This window comes from Castor canadensis, chromosome 11 (assembly GCF_047511655.1).
Source record: "Castor canadensis chromosome 11, mCasCan1.hap1v2, whole genome shotgun sequence".
Lineage (NCBI taxonomy): Eukaryota > Metazoa > Chordata > Mammalia > Rodentia > Castoridae > Castor > Castor canadensis.
The window spans coordinates 98546509-98555612 of NC_133396.1; the positions used below are offsets into that span (position 1 = coordinate 98546509).

General features: G+C 38.1%; 1 non-coding gene across 1 annotated transcript; it reads left to right on the top strand.

Annotated features, from left to right (window-relative positions):
• The first annotated feature begins 1804 nt into the window (after positions 1 to 1804).
• Positions 1805 to 1911, top strand: LOC141414272 (U6 spliceosomal RNA). The gene has a single exon (XR_012439334.1). It is a non-coding gene; the product is annotated as a U6 spliceosomal RNA (small nuclear RNA).
• The last annotated feature ends 7193 nt before the right edge of the window (positions 1912 to 9104 follow it).

Here is a 9104-nt window from a genome sequence, read left to right on the forward strand (position 1 = left end):
TCCAGTATTAAACTCATCCCAAAACCAGGCAAAGACAGCTCCAAAAAGGAGAACTATAAACCAATCTCCTTAATGAACATCAAAGCAAAAATCCTCAATAAAATAATGGCAAACCGAATCCAACAACACATCAGAAAGATCATTCACCACGACCAAGTTAGCTTCATCCTAGTGATGCAGGGGTGGTTCAACATACACAAATCTATAAATGTAATACAGTACATTAATAGAAGCAAAGACAAAAACCACTTGATCATCTCAGTAGATGCAGAAAAAGCCTTTGATAAGATCCAACACCATTTCATGATAAAAGCACTAAGAAAACTAGGAATAGATGGAATGTACTTCAACATGTAAAGGCTACATATGACAAAATTATAGCCAACATCATCCTTAATGGAGAAAAACTAAAATCATTTCCCCTAAAACCAGGAACAAGACAAGGTTGCCCACTATCCCCACTCCTATTCAACATAGTCCTGGAATTCCTAGCCAGAGCAATTAGGCAAGAAGAAATAAAAGGAATATAAATAAGTAAAGAAACTGTCAAAATAACCCTATTTCCAGAAGACATGATCCTATATCTTAAAGACCTAAAAAACTCTACCCAAAAACTCCTAGACACCATAAACAGCTAGAGCAAGGTGGCAGGATACAAAATCAACTTACAAAAATCATTAGCTTTTCTATACACCAATAACAAACAAACTGAGAAGGAATATATGGAAACAATTCCATTCACAATAGCCTCAAAAAAAATCAAATACCTAGGAGTAAACTTAACAAAGGATGTGAATGACCTCTACAAGGAGAACTACAAACCCCTGAAGAAAGAGATCAAGGAAGACTACAGAAGGTGGAAAGATCTGCCCTGCTCATGGATTCATAGAATCAATATAGAAAAAATGGCTATACTACCAAAAGCAATCCACATGCTTAATGCTATTTTCATAAAAATCCCAATGACATTCATCACAGAGATTGAAAAATCTACCTTAAAGTTCATTTGGAAACACAAGAGACCCTGAATAGCCAAGGCAATAATCAGCAAAAAGAGCAATGCTGGAGGTATCACAATACCCGATTTCAAACTATATTACAAAGCAATAGCAATAAAAATAGCATGGTACTGGCCCAAAAACAGACATGAAGACTAGTGAAACAGAATAGAGGAACTGGATATGAATCCACACAGCTATGCCCACCTTATTTTTGACAAAGGCGCCAAAAACATATGATGGAGAAAAGACAGCCTCTTCAACAAATGTTGCTGGGAAAAGTGGTTATCATTTGCAAAAAGCTGAAACTAGATCCATGTTTATCACCGTATACTAGTATCAACTCAAAATGGATCAAGGATCTTAATATCAGACCTAAAACTCTGAAGTTAGTACAGGAAAGAGCAGGGAATACTCTGGAAGTAATAGGTATAGTCAAGAACTTCCTCTATAGAACCCTAGCAGCTCAGCAACTAAGAGAAAGGATGGACAAATGGGACTTTATAAAATTAAAAAGCTTCTGCACAACAAAAGAAACGGTCTCTAAACTGAAGAGACCACCCACAGAGTGGGAGAAAATATTTGCCTGCTATACATCAGACAAAGGATTGATAACAAGAATATACAGGGAACTTAAAAAACTGAACTCTCCCAAAATCAATGAACCAATAAAGAAATGGGCAAGTGAAATAAACAGAACTTTATCAAAAGAAGAAATTCAAAAGGCCAAAAAACACATGAAAAAATGCTCACCATCTCCAGCCATAAAGGAAATGCAAATCAAAACCATGTTAAGATTCCACCTCGTGCTCGCTTCGGCAACACATATACTAAAATTGGACTGATACAGAGAAGATTAGCATGGCCCCTGCACAACGATGACACACAAATTCATGAAGTGTTCCATATTTAAAAAAAAAAAAGATTCCACCTCACCCCTGTTAGAATAGCTATCATCAAAAACGCCACTAACAACAGGTGTTGGTGAGGATGTGGGGAAAAAGGGACCCTTGTACACTGCTGGTGGGAATGCAAACTAGTGCAACCACTCTGGAAAACCACATGGAGGCTTCTTAAAAAACTAAACATAGACCTGCCATATGATCCAGCAATCCCACTCCTGGGGATATACCCAAAGAATGTAACACAGGTTATTCTAGAGGCACCTGCACACCCATGTTTATTGCAGCACTATTCACAATAGCCAAGTTATAGAAACAGCCAAGATGCTGTTTCTATGGAAACAAGATGGATCAAGAAAATGTGGTACTTCTACACAATGGAATTTTACTCAGCCATGAAGAAGAATGAAATCTTATCATTTGCAGATAAATGGATGGAACTGGAGAACATCATTCTGAGCAAGGTCAGCCAGGCTCAGACGACCAAAAATTATATGTTCTCCCACATATGCAGACTTTAGATCAAGGGCAAATGCAGCAATGTTGTTGGACTTGAGTCATATGACAAGGGGAGAGCACATACAGGAGGTATGGGGATAGGTAGCAAATCCAAAACATGAAAGTGTTTGATGTCTCCACTACAGAGGAGCTAATACAGAAACCTTAAAGCAACAGAGGTCAATATGGGAAGGTGACCAGGAACTAGTGAAAAGGTCAGTTAGAGATGAATCAATTTGGAGTGTAACACACTTGTGCATGGAAGCAATGCTAGGAATCTCTCTGTATAGCTATGCTTATCTCAACTAGCAAAAATGCTTTCTCTTTCTTATTATTGCTTATGTCTTCTCTTCAACAAAATTGGAGAAAAGGGCAGAACAGGTTCTGCCTGGAAGCAATGTGGAGTGGGGGGGAGAGAGGGGGTGGGGGGCAAGGGGGAGAAATGGCCCAAACAGTGTATGCACATGTGAATAAATGAATTTTAAAAATATTTTAAAAGTCCACATGCTACATTTAATTGCAATGTCTCTTAAGTCTTTTAATTTTGAGATTACCTTTTTCTCTTTTTTTCCTGACATTTATTTATTGAATAACTGGGTTATTTTTCCTGTAGAGTTTTCCACTTTCTGAATCATACAAAGTGTTTCTCACTGGGATTGTTTCTTTTTTTGGAGTGGGGGGGTTAAGAATTTTTTATTGCACATACCTTCTTGTTCCCATTCTCTCTCTTCCCGCCATACGAAAACACAGCAAAAAGCTGATTGTCTTGAAGCGAGAAAGAGAGACCTCACCAGAACTTAGCTGTGCCATCACCCAGATCTTTGACTTCCAGCCTATACAACTCAAAGTAAATTTCTGTTGTCTAAGCTAAAAATAGATGTTTTAAAATCTTTCAGTAATACACTTTACACCTTTCCTTTCTGTACTTTGTATTTTTTTACTCTCCCAAGATAGTTTTACAAAAACAAAACAACATTCTCTAGACTCTCTTATACGCAAGTTACATGATCTGCTCTTATCTAATGGCCTCGATCAAAGGCTGGCTGGAGAAGTGAGCCTTCTACGAAGCAGCAATTGGTGGATTGCTGGCAACTGTGGTGGTAGAGGACTGTTGTTCTGGGCAGAAATGCTGTCATCAGGCCTAACATTATGTATCCCAGAAGTGGATGGTAGCAATGTTGTTTGTCCTAGGACTGTCTCTCACTGGGATTGTTTAACATGGTCCCTTAACCTACATTTCCATGAAACTCACAGTTGGAGCCAGAGGGCTGAACAGTCTCACCTTTCTGAAAAGTCCAAATTACTCCTAGATGGTACTATTACTACAGATTGCATCCTACTGAAAAGTAGTATCTGGGACCCCTTTTTGCCATGTTAATATGAGTCACTGGGTAATTTTATTATTTGGATGTTGTCGGTTTGATCCACTCATTATAAAGTTTTCCGCTGGCTTTTTACTTAATAAATTTAGCTGCCATGGTGATCATTGCCTGGTTTAATTATTTTATTATGGTTACAAAATGGTAAGGAAAAAAATGCTGCTTTAGACTGTACTGATTTCTTGCTCCATGGGTCCTCTTTCTTACATTGCTTTGCTTTATGGATTTCATTCCAGGACCTTCATTCTCCAAAGGTCTGGTGACTCAAGATTAAGAGTGTATCAGACTTCAGTAAAGGTTTGGGGCAAAATTGGTGAGAATAGAGGTAAACTGCAATACATCACAGCAAATAGCTATGAAAATTGCATCTTTATTTAAAGGCCTTCTGCTGGCTTGTCCATTTTGGCTCCTGGCTCCTGCCATGGTGCTAAAGTGACTAATTTGTCCCAGTTTCCTTTGGGCTTTCCCTGTTTTGGAACTGAAATCCCCATGTCTTGGGAAACCCCTCTATCCTGAACAAACAAGAAAGCTTGGTCTTTCTGCCTTTCTGTCTCTTAATTCCTTTTCCTTTCTATATTGTTTATCATCAACTCCTCAAATTCCTCCTCATTTTTTCAGTAAGGCAGGTTAGTTATCTTCTTCTTTCTCTAGCCCATCCAAGGTATGTTCAGAGACCTCATCTTTAACCACATCCATAATAATCTACCTCTTAACTAATAATACTTACCACTCTCTAAAAGGACTTCTAAGCTCAGCTGTTAAGGTTATAACTCACTATATTCCTATTAATTTTATAATTACCATGGAGCATGGGCATTTGTTTCTATTTTACAGACAAAAAAATAACTAATGCAGGTAACAGATATGGAGAAGCAAGAAATAAGAGCAATTTCTAAGAATGACAAATATTTCAGTGTGAAACGGAGTAGCAGGGGATAAAGCCAACTTAAAGTCAGATGGTGAAGAGTCTGTTCTGCAGAATGCTACCTTGTAGACAATGGTGAATCATTGAAAGGCTTTAATTATAGAAGCAACATGATCAAATTTATATTTAAGGAAAGAGGGTTGGTGTCATCTTAGAGCGTGATACAAGTTGGACCAGTTAAAGGCAAGAAGACAAGTGAGTAGTCTAAGAAATTGGTCACAGAGGAGAAAATAGGGTGGTCTATAAATACTTAAGGTAACAAGATGTATAACCAATTATGTCTCTTATGTGGAATTTTATCCCTTAGGTAGTTGATTACTGATACCACACATCCAGTTGTGGGGCAATTAACTGAGGTGTCAGAAACAATCTCTTCAGCACTTCTAGAGGGAACTTTTACAAAGACACTTTACCTCCATGAACTTTTAATACAGCTGTGGTCATCCCAAGATAATCTTCTAAGGAGCTCACAAAAACTTGTGGTCAACCTCTTTATTATCCAGTCCAGCCAAAGCGGGCTTTCTGAAGGAAAGGGCTTACTCAAGGATGCAAATTAGAGCCAAAGTTCTGTTTCTAATTGACTGCTGTCTTTACTGGAACTATTATCTCCAGCATCACAGAAATCTTAGAAAATATCACAGGCCCACACTGAATATTTCTGATCAGGTAGAGAGGTATTTTGAGAAAGGCCATGAAGGACACTGGTGAAAAAGCCCAGTTTTCAACCGAATTCCCACTCAAGTTTCACAACCCAAATCCCCTTGATTGTAAGGAGGAGTGTGAAATGCAATTGGTAGTGATAAAGGCAGACTTACACAGCAATTAATTCCATCTTTCATTTTTCTGAGATTCAAAGAGGTACAGTGATTTCTCCTTAGCTATGCACATGATGACCCATCTCCTCAAATAACATACATCCACTATGAAGACCTCCAGTCCATTTATTACGTCTTAAAACTATTTTATGTTAAGTTTCCTTATTACTGAAGGCCTTAATTCACATACAACAAGATTACCGAACTCTGTCTTCTTTGGAAAATTTCTTAATCCACTAAATAAATATTCTCTATTGTCAGCACAAAGCTGTGATTCATCAAGAGCTCATGATTCTGGAAGCTTCTGCCACATGTACTTTGTTGAAGACAAGAGGTTGGATGCCTCCCTTAGCCAGAGGTAGTCTTGCAGGTTGTTTAGCATACAGGCTCTGGTCAGTGGTAACAAAGGGCTTGATTTCAAATGCCAACACTGCTAATTCCTAGTTATCTGATTTTGGACAGGTTGCTTTGAATATCTATCATTTCTTCATCTAAAACGTGAATTTTTAAAGAAAAAATTGTCCATCTTCTGGGGCTGTCATACAGATTAAAGGAGACAATCTATGCAAAGAAGTATGTTCAGATTCTGGCATATAATAAGCACTCAAACAAATACAGTTTATTTTTTTAATGTAAAAAAATCATAGGACTTCTTTCTGATAAGGGCAAGAATTAAGACTGAGTTTCTATAAAATACTTCATATTGTTTATAGAAAGATGTCATGACAATAAATTTCATATATTTTAGTTCAAAGTAGAAAACTCTGTAGGTGAAACAGATTTATCTTACAGGGCTTAGTTCCAAAGCCCACATCTTTGAGTATTTTCATCTGCAAGGCTTGCAATATATGGAAGAATTGTCTGCTTTTGGATTCAGTGATGTCATTCATCATCACCATGGTAACAAGGACAATAACTTGAACTTGGGTCACAACAGCTAAAAGAATGGAGATCAATTTGGAAATCATTAAAATACATAGCTTTTAAAATTGAAATCCATAGCTACTTAAAACTCAACCACAAGCCCTGGGGATAGTCTTCAATCAGCTTAAATCAAGATGAATCTTCCATGTGTTCACTTCAACAGCTCATATACTAGAGGTGCATCTTCCAAAACAATAAAGAATAAAAAACTTTTAAAAAGATCAAAATAAAAACAAGTCATTTTATCTTTCTGGTACATTTACTATTCTAGTGAGTCATAGGGAAATAAACTCTCCAGAGGCTAGAAACAGACATAGGCTGGATTTCTTTCATTCATGGGTAAAACTGACATGAAATAAGTCTCAACCCTCTTTTTTTTTCATTAAATCAAGGTAAATGTTCAATTGAAAAAATAAATTCATTATTTTTTCTTATGTTGTATTATAGATTTCAGAATTATTAAAGTTGAAAGAAGTCCTCCAACTCAGTATTGCAAATTTAACAAAAGACCAGAGGGACAATGGAATATGACCATGGTCTCAGCATTCATAAAAGATCCAGGTGAGATTAGGATTCAAGTATGTGGCAAGTCAGTTTTCTGCCTTTTCTAGTGCATTAAGCTACTTTTATTGAGAATCTGGCATTTCATCACATGATGCTTCAGCAAAACTTTTCTATCTGGTAAGAAGGTAGATGATATTATGGCATCACTTTGTACTGCTCCATGTCCCAGGAAAACTAGTGATGGTGATGAGTGGGTGTTGATGGCATCCCAGAAGTTTCTAAGATGTCTATGATCTGAGGGAGGCTACTATTCTTGGCATCTCCCACTCCATGGTCTATTTACATTTTGTGATTATTTATTATCTACTCTCTGACTTCTGCTGAAAAAGGGGGGCCTGCCTGGATATTCCATTTTCCCTCATTAAATCCCTTCCAAATATTCTCTCCTTCCTTGTTGCATTTTCAAACATCTTGTCGAATAGAGATGCCAGTTAAGAAAGTCCTCTGTTCAAAAGAAGTTGAAGGGATCACACTCCATTCAGATGTTGCCACTGCTGAGCCATGATGACACACATTCTCTGGGAGCTAAGAGGCCCTCAGAAGAACACACAGCTCCCCAGAACCTTCATTCTCACTGGTGTGTCATACCTAGATCTGAACCTCATTTTGCTTGGCAGATCCAAAGGGGACTTCTCTGGAAACCTCTCTTCTCCACAACATGAACTGAATGGAATGAATACCAATGCAGGTAAATAAGGGCCCTGCTCTAACTGCGAGGGGCCCATATGCGCAATCTCTGGCCTGGGTTTCCAGTGCTTTACTTTTCACGTTTGCATCTAGGCAAACAATTTCCTTCTCAGCAATTTCCTTGATCTCCCTACTTACATTCCTGTGTTTATTTCTTGCAATCCTTCCATCTCATAGCCATTCAAGGAATCTTTATCAAGGCCAGTTTTTCATCATCTGTGTCTTTACTCAGTCACTACTCAGCATACCCAATTTATAAAATCTGAATTCCTCCACCTCAGGATATCTCCTCTCAAGCTAAACCTATCCACTTGTTCTTCCTTCCTTCTTGGCTCACTACCACATACCCCTTTTATCTTTTCATTCCTGCCAGGAACAACAACTTCCTATCAGACCCGCTTCCTTGCCTCAGCTGCTGTCTCTGCTGTGCACTCTTTTCTCTACACCTGAAAGGACATGCCATACAGCTCACAGTCCCAGGCACCTTCAGAGAGAGGTGGGCCACATTTCAACAGCCCTGCCCTGCCTCTCCCTCCCGCCACTAAATCCAGCAGCTGACTCAAACCTGGGCTGATAGAGAGGCCCAAACCTCACACTTTCAACCTCTTCTTTGACCTTGTCCCTAAAACTGGCCTGTTGTCTTGGTCCTTGCTCTTAGATCCCCATTGAATAGTCTCCCCTTTGTCATCTTTGTTTCTGAAACTCAGGAATACCTGGGGCTTTCCTGTCTGTGGACTGATATCCAGAGCACCACCCAGACAACAGACCAACCCTAGTGCACTCAAAGTTGTTTGATAATAACAAATTTTCATGGTCTAAAATTTTATCTATTTTATTATATTTATTATTTTATATTTTTGCTTATTTTGTTTGAATATATTTATATGGTTTTATTATGTCCCTTTTACCAAATATTTTACCAACACTATCTTACTTAAATCTTATAATAACCATAATCAGAATGTCTTAATATTTGAATTTTTGATATGAAGAAATTGAGGTTCAGTAAGATTAAGTAACTTGTCCAAGGCCCAGGTTTGAGTTTATGAGTTATAATGATCTTTTCTTGAACTTTACCTAAAATCCACCTCTTACAAGTAGGCTTTCCCAATTAATACTTAACTGTCTTTGACTCATGCTCTCAGCTTGTGCTGCAAATTTACAGTCTTATGGTCTTACTGTTTGGTATGCGTCAGGTATTTGTGTCTCAAACCTTAAAGATCCTCAAGGACAAGTGTCTTTTCAAAAAGCACAATTAATGTTGATTTCCTCAAAAGGACAGAGAACAAACTGTAAAAAATGGCATTGGATGACTCACTCTACTTTCATGCCCCGTAAGAGTGGACAGGGGAGCAGAATGATGTGGTGATTAGAAGTACAGATTAACCCCCAGGTGGCCTTTCTGGTCTGTG